A 26,469-nucleotide genomic window follows, 5' to 3' on the forward strand; every position below is an offset into this window, starting at 1 on the left:
CAAAGGGCCTCACTTTCTCCTCTCCATCTTTGGGGCTGGGACTCAAAAGCTGGGATAGAAATATCTAGGTGGGTTCTGGTTGGTGGGGGTTTCCTGTTCCACTTCCCTGAACCTGAGAGGTTGTAAAAACGCTTTTCAGAACCACTTCAAATTCGGAGAGATGCCATATTGACTTGACCCAGAATAGCAGTGGCTAAGTCCTGAGGCCACCTTACAGATTACAGTGCACAGTAGTGCAGGGTAGAGAAATCACCTGGGAGCACTGGGGTCTGCCAAAAGGCCATGAAAATAAAGGTACAGAAAGCAAGAAGCTTATAACTGGAGACAATGGCAGAACGCCTGTCTATAAGCAATAGATACAAGTGTAAAACCCAACAACTACGGGAATGAGTGCACTTTGGGGACACCAAGAGAGGATTCCACTGTCCGTGAAGAACCTGGTACCTCTTTGTGGAGGTCAGGCTTGAGCTAGAGACAGACGCCTGTCCTAAGGTCATGTGTCTCTGCTCTTTTGAAAGTACTTAACCTATACCCAGATGACATCTTCAGAAGGAGGAAATAGAAGGGGAATTCCCTAAAAGGGTGAATAGTCTGTTAGGAAGTTTCAACTTTAGACTGAAAAATATATATATTTACACATATATCTTTATGTAGGTATGATCAGCACACAGACACTATCAGATGTGTGAGTGTGTGTGCACACGTGCACATGCTTTTTCATCAGAGAGAATGTTTTAAACCAAGAGACTGAGTTACCTTTCTTAAGCATTCTCTCCCAGTCTCACCCTCCAAACACAAATGTACACACGTGGACACACACACACACACACACACACACACACACAACCACAGACATCAGAAATGAGCATTTCAGAGCAAGATGAGACCTGCATTTAAAAGAAAAATTTATATAGTTTTGGTACAAGTGAGACATGAGAGTGAATTTCAACCATGCCATACTTTATAAGGAGGAACATTATCTTTTGGGTCATCACTGAAAATGTCAGCTGCTCCTGTTTCTGCTCCTGTCATCATATGGTTGACAGAGTAAATCTGCATTTGACTCTCAGCTCAACACTTTACTATGTGATCCTGTGTAAGTAATTCTACCGATCAATTTCCATTTCCTTATCTGTAAAATAGAGAGCAAATATCCTTACCTAGTAGGGTGGTTGAGAAGAGGAGAGAGATACCTGTGCCGGTCACTATTAGGCTTCATAAGCAGCAGGCACTGCTAAAGGGCAAGGTACTCAGAACAGAGACTTTCTTTCACGCACCTGCACATAGGCTGGAGCGAGCCCACGGGAAATGGGTGAGTGAGGGAATCACAGTCTGTGGCAAAAGTAAGGCATCGTGCCACACTTTGTAAAAAGAGCTTACAAGCCTGCAGGTGATTATGTGGCAAAAGTGCTCCCCCAGGGGGTGTGGAGGAGTGAGTCTGACTGAACTGTGGCAGCAGGACCTTAAGACCTGATTAAATGTGTACTGCTTCACTCTCTAGGAATAAAATCCTAAGGCTGGGCACAGAGCTGGGTTTCTGAGGAGCTTGCTTAAATCAAAAGCAAAAAAGGCTTGGGAAAGGCAGCTTGCACACACAGCTCCTTGAATGCAAAATATTTACGTGGCAAAGTGATGGAACAACACTAGCTAGCACTGAGGGGCACGGTGCAAGGCTGAGTCCATTCACACGCCTCCCCCAGGAAACCAAAAGGGAGGTGAGAAAAATCACGGAGAGGTGAACGAGAGCATGAAAGGCCCCTTTATTCCCAATTAAGCATGGCATGGAAGGATGTGATCCGTGTGAAAGCGAACAAGGCTGCTGACGGCAGAGAGGCGAGCGCGGGCCAGCGTTTTAATATTTGCTGTCTGCACTGGGAGGGAAGGTGCTGGATAATTGCCCAAATCTCATAACCTTTAATTACCCACATCCCAGAGGACAAATTAAAGAATGTGCCAATAATACCTGAAACCAAGGTTACAGGTTCTAGAACTGTCAGACAGCAGTTCCTCAGAAGTGGAGCAATTTTCCTTGATGTTTTCACACCCGTGGGTAGGACAGCGGGAGCAGAGGAGAGGATGTGAGAATCCAGAGGGGGCTGCCAGCCCTGCCTGGCCTCTTTTCCAACATCTCCCTCCTCCCCACCCTCAGCCTACCACCCGCGCCCCCTCCCGAGTTGCAAACACACAACCATCTCAGGCTGGGAAGTAAGGGGCATAGCATTAAAAAAAAATAGGGGGCAGGGGCTCAAGGGAAAGATTCTGAGCAGTCACATTCACAATCTATTTTAGGGGATCAAAGAGAAGAACAGTGGCAATGATCCCGCCTCTTTACCCTTCACATCCTTCTTTTGTTTGAACTCTTTGAAGACCTGACCGGGTACTCCTGGGGCGGGCCTCCTTTCCTTAGGGTTTCCACACGTGCTCCCAGAGGCAGCAATGCCAGAAATGGATGTATAAAACATGAGGAATAGGAGAGGGCGGATAAGATGGGGCCTGGGATGGATGGCAGAGGAAGAGCTAGCCTGTGGAGTGGAGAATGTGGGCACCCCAAAGAGAAGAGATACTAGATCCAGAGTGAAGGAAGCCCCGCCCCCTCTGATAAGCAGAAGCAAGCTGTGTTTGGGGATGCACATCACCAGACTGAAAGGACCTTGTTGTCTGCTGCGAGAACCAGAAAACTGCCTTTGTCTGCACTGGGGAGTCAGGAAACACAGTTAGGGAAATTGATGGAATGTTAAAAAGTCCCAAAGCAGGACCTCCCCTATGAGTACATGTGCAGACACATGTCATTGTTGTCACTGCTTGTGGTGTTCAGTCCATCACTCTATGCATACATATTTATGCGCACCTGCCTTGCTTCATTACCGTGCTAGGCATAATACGGTTTCAGGACGTGGTCCCCAGACCCAAGATACACAAAGTCCAGTGGGAAAGATGAGTCTAGCCTCAACAGCAAAATCCCATGTATGATGAAATGCTACATGAATAAATAAATTCATGGAACATGGAGAGTCAAAAACAAAAGGCCGTCATTTATTCTCCTGCACATTCCTTGAGAATTTGGAAGATAATCTTCTCTTCAGTTCATCAGCACCAAGAAGACCACCATGAACAAAAGAAGTGTGGTTGCAGTCAACTTACTGCTCCCACTTGTCAGGGGTAAAGGACATCAGGAAAGTTTCTGCCACAAATGCCCTTTCTCAGTGGTGCAAAAGGCAGCGCTCAGAGGCAGAGAAGGAACAAATGTTTAGCTTGGAAATCTGTGCCCAGGGTCTTCCTACACTATTGGTCATTTGTGTTCTTGGGCAAGATCCTTTAACTCTCTCTGCCTCTATTTTCTCATATGTAAAATAAATATAATTTATATCAGGCTCTATTGTGAGGATAAAATGAGAGAATGCAAGTAAAAGAGCTTTGCAAAATTAGAAAGTGGATGAATAATGAGCTGTAGTGATGATGATCATAACCTACAATAAGCTTTCTCACCTCTAAGCTAAGCATTACTTTCTTTAACCTATAAATTACCTTGGGAAATGGCAGCATGCAATGGTCCCATCACCTCCCTGTGAATGAGGCCGCAGATTTCTCTGGGAATTGCAGGGCTTTGACCTGGTGTAGGGGGCTTGGGCATCAAAGGCTTCTAAGTCTTTCCTAGGGCTGTCCCATACCCTATTTAGATTTATGGAAGAAGTTTTTAAGAAGTGAGCAGAAAGAAAAATTCTTGTAGCACTTGTTGCAAACCTCAATGTTCATATCAAATGGTAGAGAAGGGTCTGAGATGCTACTTGGAATCCACAATGGCCAAAACCAAATGTTAAGTCAGCAACAACCATCCTGGCACATTTCTGGCATGTTCTACCTTAGCCTCTTTTCAGGCTTTTTTGTGGGAATGCCCAAGAAGATCTTGACCCTGAGCAGAGTGAGAGGGCATTGTAGGAAGAAAAAGGGGAAGATTTCTTTCTTCAGTGGACACACAAGTCCTCTGTAAACCTTAGCCACAGGGTGTTAGGTGGAAGGCCATCCCTTCTTACTCTTCCTCTCTATGCTTTTTTATTCAAGGTAGGGCTAAGACTAAATAAGACAACAGAGACCTAGGGCCAAAATGTAAGGAAGCACTCATTCACTCTCAAGTTTGTGCATTTGCACAGTGATGTTTGATTAAGACAAAAAAAAAAAAAAAAAAGAACATCAAAAGTTGCCTCAAATAAGGAATGAAATACAAAGGGCCAACAATTAGCTTGAGGTTAGGTATGAAGAAAAAAAAGGACCAGGGAAGCCACTTTCTCTTGGCGAGGTGTCCATTATATGTAAGATTCAGATACCTGTAACAACAACTAATAGAGTTACTATCCCCCCTTCCTGCTGCCATCCGGGATTCACTGGCCATCTGTCACTGCAGACTCACGAGATCTCAGAAGTCTTAGGGTCAGGGTAATTGCTTCTCTTTGCTTTGCTCTAGTCTACAAGTGCTTACAAAGGGCTATCCTGTTAGTTGTTCTGTCCTCTGTGTTCCCAAAATACTCTCTCCCTATATCTTATTCACCTTTAACAGTAAGAATCTACCTCCTTTCTTGGCACATTGACAGTGTTTAATACGTTGTGTGAAAGATGTGATAAACACTCAAATTCACTTCAAAACACATCTGCTGAGGCACACTATTATTCTTGCCTTTGGTGGAGAAAAAGAGCCTCTTAATCTTGTCTTTTAGATTTCTTATTGGCTCATGTTCTTGGAGGAAATTTTTCCATTGAAAATAGAAAATACTTAAGATTAGAATGCCTTTTTTATTAAAAACAAATAAGAAAAAGAAGGAAAAATGTGCAAACAGTAAAAAGCCAATAAAGGTCAAAAAAGAAGTTCTGCAATGTTGTACACAATCTAAGCCAGGAATTATCTTGACAGAATGTGGCTGGCTGAGTTTTTTAGGCTGGCTAATTTTTCTAGACTGGCTAATTTTTAAGGAATTGGCTGAGGTTAAAACAGCAAACAAAAACATTTTTGCCTTCTTGGGAAGAAAATTTGCTTGGATCTTAAGGTGACAATGTTGGAAAAGTAGCCCTTTCCACCACCATTCTCAAAAAGTCAATGCTGAAATACCAAGTATTCTGTTCTTCCCCTGAACCTACATCTAGAGGAGTTGTTAATGAGGGATCCATGATGACAGAACTCCCTGAAAGTACATGCAAAATATTATAAAAAGTCATACATGTGTTTCTGTGCATGTGCGGCCATCTTGTGAAGGAGGACCAAAGTTTAAGAACTACTGTACCACATTTAAGCTTTCAAAAAGTATCTGTTAAATAAATCACAATTTTACAGTGGAAATAATATTATCTGGGAGCTCCAAGATCCAGTGGCTTTGTTAATACCCACATAAGAGGCTAAGGACAAAGTCAATTAGGTTCTTTGAAGCTCAGCTTTCTTAGGTGTTTTAAGAATTTTTAAGTATTACCATCAGGTGATAGATGAAAGGTCCTAAATTTAGGAAGGATATTGACAACAATTAACAATTTTCTCCTGAATCTCCAATGATGAACTAGTTAGTGGACAGTTTAATTCCAGGGTCCAAACGGGCTCCCTTCATAGACAAAACAAAGTGAAGGAAATGTGCATTCCTTGGTATAAATCTTTAAGAATGTTCTATCTACTGTTGCCAATACTGACACTTCTCTAAGGAACCTTTGAAATAGTGCAAAAATTTGACAAGACAGATATCTGGAGACTCACACTTTCTTCTCTTAGAATTAATATAAAATAAAATGTGTAGATAAAGAAAGTTAGGGTCAAGGTTTAGAATCTGCAGCCCAAGAATGTTATACCCCACCCTCTAAAATATACTCAGGCCAAGAATGTGGCTAAAAAAGTAGGTATTTAAAACAGACACATGTATCTACATGGATACTCCCTCTCTGGTTTTGGATAAAAAGGATTGGTCTATTTCAGAAAATTTTATCATGGGATAATGACATCAAATTCTTTTATAGACTAGAAGTAACTAAAAACTGGCAGAATTTGAGATGCTAAACCCTAACCTGTTTAAGTTTTAAAATGCATCAAGTATTAAAAGATATGAGGATTATAAGGATAAGGAAAAAATATGACTTATGGGTTTTGCTCTATACAGGAAGAAATACATTTTCCTATTCCTTTTCTCTCATTTTGGGAACATTAGAAGACAACATCCAACTTGAATTATCTGATCCGGGACCAGGTAAGATTAAAAGAATAAATAAGAATAAAAATTTCAAATTTTATGCTGATTTTTCATGCTTTTCAGGGTGAGAAAAAAGTACATGGTGATTTTGTTGACAAAAACACCTGACAGGGTCTTTCCAGTTGAGAAAGACAGTCCTCATGGGTAGATCGCCAGCAATGGTTCTCAATTGACTGCACTTGAGAATCATCAGGGAACCTTTAAAAATAGAAATAGAGATACCCAGTGCTCACCAGGAAACTCTGATCTTGTTGGCTACAGATAAAGCCTACGGAGCAGAATTCATAAAAGTTCCTCTTGGTGATTCTAATGAGCAGCCAGAATTGAAAGCCACTCTTCTAGAAGAAGGTTGAATAGAAAAATCTAAATTGCTCTGCTTAATCAAGTTATGAGAATTCTTAGACTGAAGTTGGTGGATTGAGAAAGAGGAGTTAGGAATTACAGAACTGGATACAGAAAGAATACAGACAAAGGGATTTAAAAAGGAGAATTAATGTATCTCAAAGAGTGGCTCAGACTGGAACCTCTGTAGGGCAGACACACGGTAAGAAATTCCCTACCATGGATGGCTAAGTATCTTCAAGACTGTTGATGTCAAATATTCTATTTTAAGTATCTACTTGTCCTCTGTTGTAGTGTGATAATGCTCTGTTAGTCAGTACTCATTCTCCAGGAGTGAATGTTAGTGGATAAAGAACAAAGAAATAATAAATAGACTCTCCAGGAAACTTTGAGGATTTGGGAGAAAGTGTTAAGCTTACCATAGATCATGAAATGGGGACTTGAGTTTCTTTGTTCAATAAATATACTGAGTCCTTTTGCTTCTGACCATGAAGAAAAACCTGGTAGTGGATTACCCATTCCACCATCAATAACTAGAAAACTAGACAAAATTTATTTTAAAAAAACAAAAAACAATATTCTGATACTAGACAAAGAATAGCACAGCAAGGTAATTCCCAGTGAAAGGAAAATGAATAAGGTGAACCCTATTTGTAAACCAGACAACCAATCTGGTTTGCACAGGGCTGAGAAAATTCTAAGTCTTGACCAAAAAGACTTAGTGTTCAGAGACCTCACTGAACACTAGGGCATTTAGTAGAGAGACCATTATAGCCACACATCACAAATAGTAACACAGCCAAAGAGTTAACACTTCTCTAAGACAAGCCCTAACACAGCTTAACAACAAGACTTGAAACGATCAAGTGGACTAGAAGCAAAGTAACTGATTCCCAGAACAATACACGACGTTCTTTTCAGGAAGAGAGCAAAATGCAGATATTCAACCTAGTAACATTTACAATGTCCAGTGTCCAATTAAAAATTACTAGGTATGTAAAGAAGCAGAAAATCAGGATCCATCAAAGAAAAGCCAGAAAAGTTTTGAAAAAGTGAGATAAAGAAGGGGGACTTACACATCAAGTTTCATTGTAAAGCTATAATTGCCAAAAGACTATAGCAAGGAAAGAAGTGTAGCAATACAGATCAAAGAGAAGAAAAATGATTTGGAGAACATTTATGAGGTAATTCAATGGAAAAAGAGCACTTTTTTCAACAAGCTATGCTGGAACAAGTAAATAGCAATATAGGACGAGAGGAATTGCAATCCTTATTTAAACAATGAACAAAAAATAACTTAAAGTTGATTTAATGTAAAATTTTAAAAACTCTATAATTTCTAGAAGAAAACAAAGGTCTTTGTGACCTTTGGGTAGGCAAGATTTTAAACTACTGTTACAAAAATTACTCACCATAAAAGAAAAAGATTGATAAATTGGAACTTCATCAAAATCAAAACCTTCTCTTTAAAAAAAAAAAAACTGTTCAGAAAATAAAAAGGTAAACTGAAGCCTGAGAGAGGATATTTACAACATATATTGAAATATCTAACAAAAAGCATTTTCACAATATGTAAAGAAAGTTTACGTCTCAGTAATAAGATGACCAAACCAACAAAAAGTTGGCAAAAAGTAGACCATGCACTTCACAAAAGAAGATATTCAAATGACTATTAAGCACAAGAGAAAATGCTTGACATCATTATTCATCAAAGAATACAAATGAAATCACAATGATATACCACTAGTATAACTAAAATTTAGGGGCGCCTGGGTGGCTCAGTCGGTTGAGCGCCGACTTCGGCTCAGGTCACGATCTCGCGGTCCGTGAGTTCGAGCCCCGCATCGGGCCCCTGTGCTGACAGCTCAGAGCCCGGAGCCTGTTTCGGATTCTGTGTCTCCCTCTCTCTGACCCTCCCCCATTCATGCTCTGTCTCTCTCTGTCTCAAAATTAAATAAACGTTAAAAAAAGAAGTGGTACATAAACCTGAAACGAATCGGATATTGTACATCAATTATACTTCAATTAAAAATAAATAAAAATTTTAAGATAAGTTATGTTTTCATACAACTTTTATTCAGCAATTAAAAGAAACAAACTAGGGGCACCTGGGTGGCTCAGTCGGTTGAGCGTCCGATTTTGGCTCAGGTCATGATCTTGCGGTCTGTGGGTTTGAGCCCTGTGTCAGGCTCTGTGCTGACAGCTCAAAGCCTGGAGCCTGCTTTGGATTCTGTGTCTCCCTCTCTCTCTACCCCTCCCCGACTGTGCTCTGTCTCTCTCTTGCTCTCTCAAAAATAAACATTAAAAAATTTTTAAAAAAGAAACTATTAAGACATACGACATGGATGACTCTCAAAACTACTCTATTTACCTAGGTACAACAACAGTGTGTGATCCTATTCATACAAAACTAATCCTTAGATACAGAAAACAGTTCGGTGGATTTGGGTTCAGTGGGTTTGAGAAAGAACTTGATTGCAAAAAGGCATGAGGGAAAAATTAAAGGTAATGAAAATGTTTTTTATTTTTATTGTGCTGGAAAAAACCAAACACATTTCTCAAACCTCATTAAACTGTATGAGTAAATTTGGCTCATTTTATTGTGTATAAATTTTGCCTCAATAAGATTGATAAAAGCAAACAATTATGTGGGGGAATATTTGTCTATAAAGTGAGAAAGTAAAAAGCAATAGACAACCTAGAAGCTAGAGATTCTTAGAAATTCAACCAGTGAGATAATGCACATCAGGAACAAAACAAGTATTTATTAACCTGTCAGTACCCTTGTTTTCTCATTGTAAAATAGGGGTCAGATAAGTACTTCTTAAGTAAGTTTGCCCTGGTAATCAAATTAGTCAATATATGTAAAGCAGTTAAAATAAATTCTGAAATATTAAGAATTCAATAAAGGTTGGCTATAGTTATCATTGTTACTACCAAGACTCAGAAACTATACCAGGCGTGGGAGGGCACAGTGATAAGCACTATAGATGCCCCCACCCTTGGGGGGCTTAGGTTTTCGAGAAGCAAGACCAGATGATTCTCAGTCCTCAATGGGGTGTTCTGGGAGACTGGTGAACAAGCCCTCCTTTACAGACATGGAAGCCCTCCAACATTTGTCATATGAATATTTATTTTCTGCCTTTCTCTTGGAAAATAAAGGGGTGGTATTGGCACATTGTGGGTGTTGCCTATTATTGTTACATACCTTATAAAATAATCTGTATGCACATTTCCCAGAGAACAATTTATAAGTCTTGACACAAAAGGAATATGCATTAGACATTTTTTTTAATGTTTATTTATTTATTTTGAGAGAGAGAAAGAGAGAACGAGCAGGGTAGGGGCAGAGAGAGAATCCTAAGCAGGCTCTGCGCTGACAGCACAGAGCCCGACATGGGGCTCAAATTCACAAACTGTGAGATCATGACCTGATCTAAATCTAGAGTCAGACACTTAACTGACTGAGCCATCCAGACACCCTGAATACATATTTCTTGACAACTTTGAGATTTTGCTTGCTAATTATATGTTGCTGTTAGGAAAAAAGCAAAGGAACTTCCTTCAAAGGAAACAACAAAATTATGATCGGATGTTACTATGGCTCATCATGTCAGCCTCAGGAAGCATGTTAAAAGGGTCAGGATTCTGACTTTGAAGAAATCACCTGGACGTGCCCATTGGGCATGGGTTGGGTTGAAGGAAAACATTTCTGTGTCCAAAGTGCCACGCTATAGTAGTTTCCTGTGGCTACTGTAAAAAAAAAATACCATAAACTGAGTGGCATAAAACATCATATATTTATTCTCTCATAGTTCTGGAGGCCAGAAATCCTAAATCAAGGTGTCAGCAGGGCCACACTCTTCTGGAGTCTCTGTAAAGAGAATCCACTCTACCTTTCTCTCCTAACTTCTAGTGGCTTCTAGTAACCCACAGAACTCTGACCTGTACCTGCATCAGTCCAATCTCTGCCTCCATCTTCACATTGCCTTCTCTGCTTCTTCTCTTTTGCTCTTATAAGGACATTTGTCACCGGATTTAAGGCTTACCTAGGTAATCTAGGATGATCTCATCTCAATATCCTGAATTAATGATGTCTGCAAAGACCCTTTTTCCAAATAAGATAACATTTATAGGTTCTAGGAATTTGGACATGGATATATCTCTTGGGGAGTTACCATTCAACCTACTACACATACCATATTCCTGTTACACTTGGATTGTGGAGATAATCCCATTTCTACAGAGGATAAAAATGTAAATCTGGGATTACTGGATATTACTCAGCATTGCCAGAATGAAGGAATAAAGGAAACAGGGGAATAACAGAATTTAAGATTCATGAGGGCAGACACTGTGTGTGCTATTCATTCTTACTCCACAACACTTATAACAGTGCCTGGCATATAGGAGATTTTTTTACAGATGTTTATTAATTCTACAAATGAATAGATAAGTCACAAACTAGTCTTTGTGTCCCGGAAGAATCAAATGTGGCCTCACTTAATGAAATGAATAATCAAATGAAATTTTGGCAAGTCCCCCCAGGCAAAGAAACCATAACCAGAAAAACCCAATGCTGGGTCCTGGCAGTATAAGGTGACAGTAATGCTCCTGGTGACTCAAGTTGGGCTGAGTTTGGGGTGGGGGTGGGGGGAGAGTGAATCCCATGGTGGGGGAAGCTGCAGAGGCCAGGAGACAAGGAGAGCTTCATTCTGGGCACTGAGGGAATGAATCTCCTTCTTCCAGTGATCATAAATGCATCTCCTTCCCATGATCATTTAGCGGGTCTTTTGACAATAAAGCAACCGTTGAGAATGACAGATTATGTCCTATTTGAAGCTTCCAACTACAGAAAACCATAAACTTAAAAAAGCAAAACAACAACAAAAACCATCTCTTTGTGTATTTTCCTGTAAAGAGCAAGTAGATAGGGGCCTCCAAGGAGCATCTAGTCTTCAACTTCTCATCCCCTGGACTTCCCCAGAGACGATCCGATTAGTAGTCTTTCACCCAAAAGTTGTGAGCTACAGGGAAACCCAGTGATCGGGGCAAGCAGATCAGTCAAGAAATTCTCTGAGTGACACTCTTTATGGCCTTCCAAGAGACACTTGACCACTCTGTGTCTCAATTATTGGCAAATTGGGGACAGCGGTAATGACGCTTGCTTACCCTACAGGGATGCTATAAGAGCCAATTAACCGTGGGCAATGTCACTGGAGATTGAAGGATGAGTGCCATTATGTAGTTACAAGGCATTATTACTGTAGTGTGAGTGGAGAATGGAAAGTAGAGGCTTAGCAAGGAAATTCATGGGTCTGACTTGCAGCAGCCTCCTGATAAATTGACAATAAAAGCCTTCCTAATTTATCTCACTCTGCCTGCATGGTGACTTGTACCTGACAGTCTCTGCAGATGACAGAGAGGAAGAACGAGGAAGCCAAGCCAGGTCCAAAACATTGACAACATGAAATCAGTCACTGCAGAAGAGGTTTCTTCTGAAGCTGAATTTTAATCATCCTTTTACATTCTATCTAGAATATGGATTGAGCAAGGGCCATGGGAGGGATTTGCCATGAAGTTGGATAGAAAGGGATAAATTCTGAAGATGCATTTCACCTGGAATCATTAGGCAGTGACCTTTAGGATTTAAACTGGTGTTCATCAGCTTGACTTCAGATCCCCTAGTGAGAAATGGGATACAAAACTGAGACACAAGACCAGACAGTGTTGGTTGATGGCTCTGTATGAGCATTTCGATAATGTAGGAAGCCAATTTGGGCCATACCAAAAGGTTGCCTTAAAAAATGAAATGAAAATACACAAGCAATTATGGAGCTGCAGGGTCAGTAGTCTTGGGAGAGGGCCGGGGAAAATTAAAGAATGTCTTCAAATCCAAACCAATATGCCAAACCCCACCTGGGAACTCTGGCACAATGCCAGACCTGATGTGTTTATTACCAGCTTCTTGTGATGGGCAAAAGAGGAAAAGAAAATTGACTTGCATAAGAAAATAAAGAGAAGTCTTTAAACACTAAAAAACCTAGAAGACCAGGACAAAAAACACCTGTTCAACAGCAATTTGATTCTGCCAGTCGACCAAGGAGATTTGGGATTTAAGAGAAAATCCAAAAACCTGGAATACCTCAGAGTGCTAAAAAATTCTAAAGATTATTATAGTTGGAGAAACCATTTGGACATGGGAAGGCAGGGCCATGGGGCATGGGAGGTGGCAATTCTCACCATATTCTAAAGCTATTAATTCCATCTGCCTTTATAATTGCTATCACTGAGCTCTTATATCAGACACTGTGCTAAGTGGTTTACATATATTATCATGCTTAACTGTTGCAACTGCTGTATAAGTTACAGACTGAAATTATTTTAGACATGAGGAATCTGAGGCTCAGAGAGGTTATGAAATTTTCTTCCAACCACAGACTTAATGACTGGTAAATCTGGGACACAAACTCTGTGATTTTGATTACAAAGCCCTTGTTTAAGTACTAATATTGTTCTCCTGAAACACTTTTCTGAGAGAGAAAACAACTTCTGAGGTAAATAAAATTTAAATTCCTACACAGGCTTATAGCTCAGATTAAATGGAACAAACGCCCTAAAAATTGTTATTAAGAAGATGTTATGGGATTGTATTGAAAGAAGAGATAAATTCCACTGGGCTGGGGAAAATGGATGAGACTTAACACAAGAGAGGAGAGGCGGTGTGGATACAGAGACCAAACTTTTCACTGGCCTTTTTAGCATGAAGTAACTACCATCTCATAACACCTTCAGAGCCGTCCTATGAAGTATGCAGTATTTTTACCAATTTTACAAAGAGGGAAATTGAAACAGAGAAATGTGAAATGTGCAGTTTATAATTATATATGCAATGGGAGGAGTAGGAGCTAGAGACCATGTTGAGGTCCTGAACTCCAAAGACCTCATTCTTTCTGCTACATCGCATTGCATGATGGGAAGTGTGATCAAGGTGGGGCTTGTATCACATCTAGGGTTTCCACAGGAAGAACAGGAAACATCCAAATAAAAGAGAGTCTGAGCTTGAAGATGCAGAGCTGGGAAAGTGCACTAAATTTTTGTAAAACTCTGAATAGTCTAATTTAGATAACTGTGAAGGGTCAGAAGACACTGGAGAAGAATGGCTCACAAAGTCATGAATTTTACCTTGTTCAAGGACTATGAAACTTCATTCTGGACAGAGAGAGTTACTGCAGATTAACTAAACTTACTGTGGTAATCATTGTACAGCATATGTAAGCCAAACCATTATATGTTGTAAACGCACACAATGCTGTATGTTAATGATATCTCAATAAAACTGGAAAAAAATTAAAAATAAAATAAATTTAAGAGAAGGTCTTTTAGTCAAAGAGAAGGTGATCAGAGCAGTGCAAATACATCAGGATATATACTATGTAAAATGGAAAGTTGGCAACTAAAAAGTTTTCCTGATCTCTCCTTCTGAATCCAGCCCTGCAGGAACCACAGAAGCAAAAGGAAGATTGAGAAATCTGTCACAATAAGAAAAAATAGAGAAACACCAGGGATAAGGGAAAACAATGGGTAGGTCCTTGCATCTGTTCTAGGTAGAGCAATCAATGCAGAACATCTAGATATGGAGCAAGGAAACAATTTTCTGTGCACTATTTTCTCTTGCCAATATCGCCTTGAGATGACTAAACTACAAAGCAGATCAGGAGCAACCAGCCCAGGTCCTGCAGTGAGACAGAGAAACTTGGGGAGATGCTAACACCCTTCTGGAGTGTAAAGCAGCTAACCACAGGTGCTAACAGGTCTGGCTGGCCTTTCTGTATTCCCTCCTCCCTGAACATCCCGTCTCCACACCAAATGCTAAGCGACTACAAGTAAGGTTACCCATCCTTGATTAAGAGGAGTGCCAAGATCGATATATAAGTAATAATTCATTTCATCAAGTACTTTCTCTGCATCAATTAAAGTTGTCACATGGATTTTCTCCTTTATTCCATTAATGTGGTAAATTATATTGATGGGTTTTCAAATGCTACACCAACTTGCATTCTTAGGATAAACCTTACTTGGTGATGATATATAATCCTTTTCATATATGAATAGATTTGATTTGCAAATATCAAATTTGCATCCATGTTCAAGAGGGGTATTCATCTGTAATTTTACTTAATTTTTATGTTTGTTTTGCATTGTTATTTCTTTGCCAGGTTTTGGGATTAGTGTTTTCAAAATAAGTTTGGAAGTGTTCTCTCCTTTTCTTTTTTCTGAAAGAGATTGCATAAATTTGGTGATAATTCTTCCTTAAACATTTGATAGCATTTACTCAAGAACCATCTGGGCCAGCAGTTTTCCTCATGTGAAAATTGTTGACAACAAATTCAGCTTCTTTAACAAACACAGGACTGTTGATATTTTCTGTTTCATCTTGTGTTAGTTTTGGTAAATTTTATTTTCAAGGAGTGTGTATTTCAACTAAATTGTGAACTAATGTTGTTCATAGGATTTTCTCATTTTTTACCTGATATCTGCAGACTCAACAGTGATTATTCCTCTATCATTTCTGAAAGCATATCAGTACATGATGTTCTTGATCTTTTTTTTCCTGTCCAATCTAGCTAAGAGTTTATCAATTCATTAATCTTTTCAAAGAACCATCTTTTCATCTAGTTGGGTTTTTTTCCCTCAAATGTAGCAATAATTTTAATCTGTACATCCCTAAAACAAACAGTGCAATTATAAAACCTTGAAGGTGACATGCACACTTTCAGGTGCAGTTGGAATGGGAGGATGTTATTAGCATCTCCGATTTTCCTTACCACTTTTAAAACCTATTTCCTTATGCAAAAGCAGTGAGTCAGGAAACTTCATCTGCAATGCTGAAGTTAAAGGTGAACTTCCTGAAATCTGCACATCTAAATATCACAAACAAAACGGAAATGACCTAGAGCAGTTTCATAAGGACTAGAGTAATATTGCTGGGTGTTCAAGCTGGGAATGAATGAAATCAGGGATGCATTGTCTGAAAAACTGAAAGAGATAATGTTTGTAACTGAGGGTCCTATTTCTGTTTCATAGTTGCTACCCATGTCTTTTCACCTAGCAAATTTTCCCTCTTGTTTGTTTGATTTCTACTTCATGGACATTTATTCCAACATTTATTAGAAAATCTTCCTTCTTTGTGTTTACTTTGCTTCTCTTTTTCTTGTTTCTTAAAGTAAAAACTTAGGGGCACCTGGGTGGCTCAGTCGGTTGAGTGTCTGACTGCGGCTCAGGTCATGATCTCAAGGTTAGTGGGTTCGAGCCCTGTGTCAGGCTCTGGGCTGACAGTTCAGAGCCAGCTTTGGATTCTGTGTCTCCCTCGCTCTCTGCCCCTCCCCCACTCATGCTCTGTCTCTCTCTGCCTCTCAAAAATAAAGAAACATAATAAAAAAAATTTTAAGTAAAACTTAATTGTAGACCTTTAGTTTCTATAGGCATTTAAGACTATACATTTATTTTTAAGCATCTTGAACATTTTAATTTGTTGCCTTTTTATTATCATCCAGTTCATTGTTGCCTTTTTATTATCAGCCAGTTCAAATAATTTTCACTTTCTTGGTGCTTTCTTTACAGACCTATAGATTACTTAGAAATGTTTTATTTTCAAATATTCAGGGTTTTCCTAGATTGTTTTCTGCTTCAATTCAATTATCAGCGAACATATTCTGCATAATCGCTATAATTTAAAATTTGTCAAAAATCATTTTATGGTACAATACACAGTCTATCTCATTGAATGTGCCACACGCACTTCAAGAGAACAGGCATTCTGTATATCTTTAGTGTATTTTACTGTAATTATCAATTCGGTCAAGGTAATTGATACTGTTTGTCAGACTGGCTTTGTACTGATTTTGTTGTTATTGTTACTTTTTTATCAATTGCTAAGAGATAGGTGTTAACATTCTCAAACACTATTTGAAATTTTCTATCTCTCCCTCTAGTTTTGTTAATTTTTGCTTCATCTATTTTAAAGCTCTGGTATTAAGCAAATACACATTTAGAGTTGCTATGTCTTTGTAATAAGCTGACTCTCGTGTTTTTATGGAATGCTCTTTTTTATCCCTTTGTCTTGAAGTACTTATTTTATTTGATATTAATATAGTTACTAGCCATCCTTTACTGTTTGTATATTATTTTTTCCTATCCCTTTATTTTGAATCTCCTTATTTATAAATTGCATCTTTTATTCAGCATATAGCTGAAGAGGGGAATGTTATTGCTTTTTTTTTCTCTTCTGATAATTTCTGCTTTTAGTTTAGTTAATAATAGCTAATATTGATGTGATTTGATATAAGTCTACCACCTTATTTGCTTTCTTTCTTTTTTTTTCATATTTCTATCTCCCTGCTCTTCATTTCTTGACTCCTTTTGGATCATCTATTTTATTAGCATTCCATTTCAAGTTATCTTTTGGTTATCAAGTAATCTTTTGATTATACCTCTTTGTTACTTTTTAAAATTGGTGTCTGTGAATTACAGTATATACCCCAGGGTGCCTGGGTGGCTCAGTAGGTTAAGTGTCTGACTCTTGATTTCGCCTCAGGTCATGATTTCAAGGTTGGTGAGATCAAGCCGCACATCCAGCCCTGAGCTGGCAATACAGAACCTGCTTGGGATTCTCTCTCTCCCTGCCACCCATCTCCCCACTCTCTCTCAAGACAAATGAATAAACTTAAAAATAAATGAATAAAAGTTTTAAATAACGATATATATCCCTAACTTTTCACAGCCTACTTTGAGTTACTATCACACCTTTCGTGTAAAATGTGAAAATCTTAGAGAGACCCATCTATCACCCTGTTGTTCTTTTTGCTACAGTTATCACATATATTATATATATATCTATTATAAAATTGATAAAATATTATAATTTTTGTTTTCAACAAATGTATTTTAGAGAAATTAATAAGAAAAAACATACAATATTTATCATTTCTAATGCTTTTTGTTTATTGTAAAAGATCTGAATTTCTTTTCAGGTATCATTTCCTTCAGCTTCAAGAATTACTTCTAGCATCCCTTGGAGTCTATATCTGCTGGCAATGAATACTCTTAGTCTCACTGCATCTGAAAATGTCTTTATTTTACCTTTACTTTTGAAGGTTATTTTCATGGGATGTAGATTTCTGGGTTAACCATTTTGTTTTTCTTTCAGCTTTAAAGATGTTTTCCCACTGTCTTATGGCTTTCTTAGTTTCTGATGAGAATTCAGGAGTCTTTTGAATTGCTGCTTCCCCATACATTGTGTATTGCTTTTCTCTAGCTGCTTTTGAGATTTTTCATCTGCTGTTTTCAGTAGTTCAAATATGATTCCTAGGTGTGGTTTACTTCTTAATTATTCTGCTCCAGATTCACTGAGCTTCTTGAAAGTCCATGTTTATGCCTTTGCCTGAATTTGAAAACATGTCCACTATCCTTTCTTCAAGATGATATCAAGTAAAATTCACGTAACGTAAACTATTCAACAATTTGATGGCATTTAGTATAATCTCAGTGTTGTGCAACCATTGCTTCTATGTAGTTCAAAAAGTTTCATCCCCCACTAATGGCAATCCTGTACCCACTAAGCAACTACTCCTCAGCCTTCTCTCTGTCCAGCCCTTGACAACCACGAATCTGCTTTCTGTCTTTATGGATTTATCTATCCTAGATATTTCATATAAATGAAATTGTACAATTTCCGACCTTTTGTGTCTGGCTTCTATAGCTGAGCATAATGATTTGGAGGTTCATTAATGTTGCAGCATGTATCAGCACATCATTTTTATGGCTGAATAATCTTCTATTATGTGGCTATACCACACTTTGTTTTCCTCTCCATCCATAGGGGGATATTTCAGTTACTTCCATCTTTTGGCTATTGTAACTAGAGCTTCTGTGAGCATTAATGTACAGGTATTTGTTGGAATACCTCTTTTTAATTCTTTTCCTCAGTGGCTGCTCCATTTGACATTCCCACCAGCAATGTACATAGGTTCCAATTTCTCTACATTCTCACCAACACTGGTTATTTTGTTGCTGCTTTTTTAAAAATAGCCCATCCTAGTGGGTGTGAAATGGTGTTTCATTGTGGTTTTGATTTTCCTTTCTCTAATAACTAAAGACATTAAACAACTTTTCATATGCTAGTTGGCCTTTTGTATATCTTCTTTGGAGAGATGTCTATTAAAGATCTTTGCTCATTTTTAAACTGTGTTATTTGTCTTTTCATTGTTCAGTGTGTTATTTATATATTATGGATATTAGACTTTTAACAGATACGTGATTTGCAAGTATTTTCTCTCATTCTATACATTGTCCTTTCACTTTCTCGATAATGTCCCTTGATACACAAAAACTTTTAATTTTTCTGTAGTCTAATTTTTCTCTTTGTTTGTTCCTTGTGTTTTTGTGTCAATTTTTTTTTCTGACCCACTGTACCTTTCTTGTCCTCTGCTATTTCAGTTATGCATACACTAGACTTTGGGATTGTGCCTCAGGTTCTGAGGCTCTCTCTTCTTCAGACTCTTTCCTTTGTCAACTCCATTCTTCAAGCCCACCTAGTACTTTAAGTTTTTTTCCTTTACATCATTACACATAGCTGCCTTAAAATCTATGTGTTCTAATTTCAGTTGGACTTAGTAGATTATTCTCTTTTTGAGAATGGATCATATATTACTAGTTTTTAAAATGTCAAGTAATTTTCTATTATACCTTGAAAGATAACTCTGTTATATTCCTCTAGAGAATGAGTATTTTGCTCGTTTTAATAGACAACTAAATTGGTTGAATTCAAGTTGCAACTGTTTTGGGGGAAAGGGCTCTAACCTCAGTCCAGTTCCTTTATCTGTAGCTGGGTTGCTTTAATTCTGCCACATACATGTGTGGCTTCATGGTTAGAGAACTGGGTAGAATTTCAAAATTCAGGGCTCTCTCTCTTGCTCTTTCTTTTCCTGGATACCATCCATCCTCTTACTTTGCAGCAGCTGTAGTTCCCCTGAATTTTGTCCTCTGGTTCATTAGTCCAGAAAGTCTGTTTTCTGTTAAGGTTTTAGGCTTTAGCCAACTTTCAGGCTAACTGCTATAATAATGGGAAATTAATCCCATTCTGTTCTCTTCTGGCAAATTCTGACTCTCCTTCAGAATCTGCCTGCTTTTGTCACTGTCTGGTACTTCCAGGTATTTCTGCATTTTGTCCAGAGTTGACAATTGTTGCACACAGGAGGGTAGATCCTGTTGGGGTTTACCCTATCATATACCAGAAACAGAATTGCTTCAAAGCTTTTTGAAAATATTTCCATTGCAGCACTTACTACATTTGATTATTGCTACTTATATTTTGCCTTTCCTTCCTGTTAGACTGTACTCTTCTTGAGCAAAAAGGCTATCTCCTTTTAAAGTTATAATCCTTTTACTCTTGAACAAATTCCTTTTGGAAACTCCCATTCTCTCTTTTGAGATGGTGTATCCATCACACAGCCCCATCTTTCCCACTCGAGATGTAGGTACATGCTGTAAGTAGAACCCATCACAGTCCCTTTTTTGAGGATTTGGCCTCTTGAAGACATTGTATCTCCTTATGTCATTAAAATTTGGCCCATGTAACTCAGAAATTGACAGCAATTTTATCTGCTGCCCTGTACAGAGGAAGTTCCTAAGATGAAAACCTATAAAGGGGTAGACAAGCTAAGAAAAGGAAAAATAATGAAAGAGAAGATCCCAATGGTGTAATTTAACCTTAGAATTCTATCTTGCTTAAAGAAAACTTCATTCCTTTTTCTTCCAAGTTATGAGAGTCATAAATATTTGCGAGAAACAGTTTGAGTTGAGTGTTATACTCTTAAGACATCTATAGTACTGAAGCTTCTATACCTGGCACAGCAAATACCTACTTAAGATAGATAACAAATGCTTAGATAAAGAATGTGTGATGACAGGCAGATATACTGTTAGCTGAGAAGGAACATCCTCCAAGTAAGCATGACATAGGCATCCAACATTGTCAAATGGGTCACTGATAGGGAAATTAAACAACTTTAGTTTGCCTTTCATTATTGTTCAGAGCTGACCTGACTCTTATCTGGAATCAGAATGACCTTTTTCACCTCTGCCAACATCTAGGCATACAATGAAATAGATACTCAGTTTTGTGGATAGCTTTGCTGTGAATTTGTTCACCTTCAATAATAAAAATAAAGCAGGGATATGTATGTTTGTTTATTTTTTATTGCTTGCTCCTAAGTGTTCCATTTTGAAAAGAAAGCAATTTGGCAGTGTTTAATGCCCTTTTCCCTAGTATCTTCACCTGGCATGTTCTGCTTTCTCTGTCAGACCCATGAGAAGATGGTCGTTTCTGGGTGATATGTTGTTCACAGTGTGAGAAGCCTCACTGACAGGGTCTGTTTCCAGTAGCATTTACAACATAGGGAGCACCATAACCAGCTGAGTTTGTGAAAGCTCTTTTCTTACATCTTGCCAAGAATTCAATCTGTTTCTGGTTCCTGCAGACGAACAAAAGCTGTTGCTATGTTATCACTCTAAAAGATGAAGCCATGTAGTCATATGTAAGCTTCCCTTTATATGGTAAAATGTCACCTAGTGACAGACCAAGAGCTTAGAAACTATATCTGAATGGTTAACTTACCTGTCAGCACCATGTTGACAGTCTTCAGTACAAGCTGAATACCTGCTTGGTGATCCCTAACTTATTCTGTATCCTTCCATTAAAATCAACAATAGATTTTTGAGAAACTTCAACTGCTTTGATTGATCCAAGACTCAAATCCAATAGCAGAAACTATGAAACACAATTTTAAGAGAAACAAAAATAGGGTGTAAAATTGCAACTGTGGTATGATGGATATGTGTTTCTAATATATCAAGAACTCATAAAAATTCATAAGAACAATCCACCAAGTATCTCAGAAGAAGAGTATCTAAGGGATTAGAAGATAAAAAATCTATAGGATAAAAGGAGATAAATGGAAACTACATGACAAGAAATATTTAGCTTACCTAATAATCTAAGTAATATAAATTAGGAGATATAACTTATTTACCAATAATATTATCCAAGATGTGAAAAAAATATTATTCTCAATATTAGGGTGAAAGAAAAAAAAATTTTTAATCCCTGTGAGTATGCAAACATAGAGCCTCTCTGGGGAAAAAATGGCAAAATTTTGTGTACTGTATATTCATCCATTAATTTGTATCAGAAAAAATCCAAATTGATTAAAGGATACACAAATATAAGAAGAAGACTGAAAGAAGAAGAAGAAGTGGGAGAGGAAGGAAAAAAAGGTAGGAAGGAGAGGAAGAGAGAAGAGGACAATGTCAGAGACAACGCAGAGCTGAAAATGAGATTGGAAATGAAGAGTTTCCCAAACTCTTAAACTTATCTACCAGTCAGTGGACAAGGAAAATCATTGTGAAGAAAATTGTTCCTTCCCATCATAGTTCACTGGATCCTTTTCTTCAAGTTTTGTGCAGGTGCCTCAGCATAATCCAATGGATATTACTTTGTTTGCTTTTCAGAACTCCACAGATGGATGTGACTATCTTCCTGAGATGCACCCAATAACAGCTGGAACTATGTCTCCTCACTTTGTTGGGAGGGAAAGAGCATCTTTGTTTCTACAAGGAGATAGTTGCATCCTCTTCAGTGCAAGCTAAAGCTGTTTTATTATTGCTGCATTGAAATGTAACTAAGTGTAGAGGGTGTATACAGATCGTTAACAGACAAAGGGGTAGGGTATGGTGATTACTAAAATGCTGTCTCTCAGCTCTTCTACTGCTTTCTGATGCTAGAGTGGGAACTCTGTAGGCCATATTTCTCTTGCCAGCTGGATCCATTAGGCTCTGCACATAGAGATGCTCAAAGGAAGCCTTGAAGACTGGGGATGAAGAAGCACTTACTCTTTCCTGCTTTCTTTCCTGTTCGAGTCTCATCATTGCAGCAATGGATCTTCAATAACAATCTGTGCCATCAGCACTGCTTCTAGTCTGCAGTTCTCCCAACATCTAGAATCAGCCTCCTGTCCTCTCTCGGGAATGCAAACAGCCCCACACAGCACCCCTCCACAGAGGTCTGAGTCTCAGATGCATAGGGTCCTACCTTTAAGCTCTTACCTTTTAATAATTCCAACTTCCTCCCTTCCCTCTTCATAGTCTTAGAGGTGCAAGTACTACTTCTGTGATACCTCAGTGCCACCTTTTTGATTTGATACTTTAAATTAAATTTTCTCTGTTGAAACAAATAACTCTTGCCCTCAACAAGTACAAAAAGATCTAGATCATACCGTGCATATTTTCAGACCACAGTGTTATGAAACTTTAAATCAACCACAAGAAAAGGTAAGAAATACTTACCTTGGAAAGGTAACAAATACTTGGAGACTAAGAACATCCTACTAAAGAATGAATGAGCTAACCAAGAAGTTAAAGAGGTAATTAAAAAGTACATGGAAGTCAATGAAAATGATAACACCACAGCCCAAAACTTTTGGGATGCAGCAAAGGTGGTCACAATAGCAAAGTATATAGCAATCCAGTCCTTCCTTAAGAAGGAAGAAAGGTCTCAGATACACAACCTAACCTTACACCCTAAAGAACAGCAAATAAAACCCCAAACGAGCAGAAGACATGAAATAATAAAGATTAGAGCAGAAATTAATGCTATCGAAACCTAAGAAACAGTAGAATAGATCAATGAAACCAGAAGCTGGTTCTTTGAAATAATTAACAAAATTGATAAACCACTAGCCAGTTTGATCAAAAAGAAAAAGGAAAGGACCCAAATACATAAAATCAAGAATGAAAGAGGAAAGATCACAACCAACACAGCAGAAATAAAAACAATAATAAGAGAATATTATGAGGAATTATATGCCAATAAAATGGGTAATCTGGAAGAAATGGACAAATTCCTAGAAACATATAAATTACCAAAACTGAAAAAGGAAGAAATAGAAAATTTGAACAGACCCATAACCAGTAAAGAAATCAAATTAGTAATCAAAAGTCTCCCAAAAAACAAGAGTCCAAGGCCGGATGGCTTTCAGGGGAATTTTACCAAGCATTTAAGGAAGAGTTAACAGCTATTCTCTTGAAGCTGTTCCAAAGAATAGAAATGGAAGGAAAACTCCCAAACTCTTTCTATGAAGCCAGCATTACCTTGATTCCAAAACCAAACAAAGACCCCACTAAAAAGGAGAACTACAGACCAATCTCCCTGATGAACATGGATGCAGAAATCCTCAACAAGGTATTAGCCAACCGAATCCAACAATACATTAAAAAAATTATTCACCACGACCAAGTGGGATTTATACCTGGGATGCAGGGTTGGTTCAATATCCACAAAACAATCAATGTGATTCATCACATCAATAAAAGAAAGGACAAGAACCACATGATCCTCTCAATAGATGAAGAGAAAGCATTTGACAAAATACAGCATCCTTTCTTGGTAAAAACCCTCAAGAAAGTAGTGATAGAAGGATCATACCTTGAGATCATAAAAGCCATATATGAAAGACCCAACGCTAAAATCATCCTCAATGGGAAAAAACTGAGAGCTTTCCCCCTAAGCTAAGGTCAGGAACAAGACAGGGATGTCCACTCTTGCCACTGTTATTCAACATTGTATTGGAAGTCTTAGCCTCCGTAATTAGACAACACAAAGAAATGAAAAGCATCCAAATCAGCCAGGAGGAGGTCAAACTTTCACTCTTCACAGATTACATGATACTCTATATGGAAAACCCAAAAGATTCTACCAAAAAACTGCTAGAACTGATCCATAAATTTGGCAAAGTTGCAGGATATAAAATCAATGCACAGCAATCAGTTGCATTCCTATACACCAACAATGAAGCAACAGAAAGAGAAATCAAGAAATCGATCCCATTTACAATTGCACTAAAAACCACAAAATAAATCTAACCAAAGAGGTGAAAAATCTATACACTGAAAACTATACAAAGGTTATGAAAGAAATTGAAGTAGACACGCACAAAAAAGGAAAAAGACTCCATGCTCCTGGATAGGAAGAACAAATATTGTTAAAATGGCAATACTACATATTCAATGCAATATCTATCAAAATAACACCAGCATTCTTCACAGAGCTAGAAAAAACAATCCTAAAATTTGTATGGAACCAGAAAAGACCCCGAATAGCCAAAGCAATCTTGAAAAAGAAAACCAAAGCAGGAGGTATCACAATCCCAGACTTCAAGTTGTTTTACAAAGCTGTAACCATCAAGACAGTATGGTACTGGCATAAAAACACTCAGATCAATGAAACAGAATAGAGAACCCAGAAATGGACCCACAAATGTATGGCCAACTAATCTTTGACAAAGCAGGAAAGAATATCCAATGGAAAAAAGACAGTCTCTTCAGGAAGTGGTGCTGGGAAAACCAGACAGCAACATGCAGAAGAATGAACCTGGACCACTTTCTTACACCATACACAAAAATAAACTCAAAACGGATGAAAGACTAAATGTAAGATAGGAGGCCATCAAAATCCTTGAGGAGAAAGCAGGCAAAAACCTTTTTGACCTTGGCCACAGCAACTTCTTACTCAACATGTCTCCAGAGGCAAGGAAACAAAAGCAAAAATGAACTATTGGGACCTCATCAAAATAAAAAGCTTCCACACAGTGAAGGAAACAATCAGCAAAACTAAAAGGCAACCAATAGAATGGGAGAAGATATTTACAAATGACATATCAGATAAAGGGTAAGTATCCAAAATCTATAAAGAACTTATCAAACTCAACACCCAAAAAACAAACGATCCAGTGAAGAAATGGGCAAAAGACATGAATAGACACTTCTCCAAAGAAGACATCCAGATGGCTAACCGACACATGAAAAAGTGCTCAACTCACTCATCATCAGGGAAATACAAATCAAAACCACAATGAGATACCAGAATGGCTAACATTAACTCCTCAGGCAACAATAGATGTTGGCAAGGACGCAGAGAAAGAGGATCTCTTTTGCACTGCTGGTGGGAATGCAAACTGGTGCAGCCACTTTAGAAAACAGTATGGAGGTTCCTCAAAAAATTAAAAATAGAACTACCCTATGGCCCAGCAATTGCACTATTAGGTATTTATCCAAGGGATACAGGTATGCTGTTTTGAAGGGGCACATGAACCCCAATGTTTATAGCAGCACTATCGACAATAGCCAAAGTATGGAAAGAGCCCAAATGTCCATCGATGGATGAATGGATAAAGAAGATGTGGCATATATATACAATGGAGTATTACTTGGCAATCAAAAAGAATAAAATCTTGCCATTTGCAACTGCATGAATAGAACTAGAGGGTATCATGCTAAGCGAAATTAGTCAGTCAAAGAAAGATAAATATCATATGACTACACTCATATGTGGAATTTAACCTATGAAACAGATAAGCATAAGGGAAGGGAAGCAAAAATAATATAAAAACAGGGAGAGGGACAAAACATAAGAGACTCTTAAATATGGAGAACAAACAGAGGGTTGCTGGAGGGGTTGTGGGGGGGGGATGGGCTAAATGGGTAAGAGGCACTAAGGAGTCTACTCCTGGGATACCTCGGTGGCTCAGCTGGTTGAGTGTCCGACTTCAGCCCAGGTCATGATCTCACAGTTCATGGGTTCAAGCCACACATTGGGCTCTGTGCTGACAGCTCAGAGCCTGGAACCTGCTTCAGATTCTGTGTCTCCCTCTTCCTTTGCCCCTCCCCAGCTCATGCTCACACTCTGTCTCTGTCAAAAATAAATAAAAACTTTTTAAAAATTAAAAAAAAAAAAAGGAATCTACTCCTGAAATCATTGTTGCACTATATGCTAACTAACTTGGATGTAAATTTAAAA

This window comes from Neofelis nebulosa, chromosome 14 (assembly GCF_028018385.1).
Source record: "Neofelis nebulosa isolate mNeoNeb1 chromosome 14, mNeoNeb1.pri, whole genome shotgun sequence".
Lineage (NCBI taxonomy): Eukaryota > Metazoa > Chordata > Mammalia > Carnivora > Felidae > Neofelis > Neofelis nebulosa.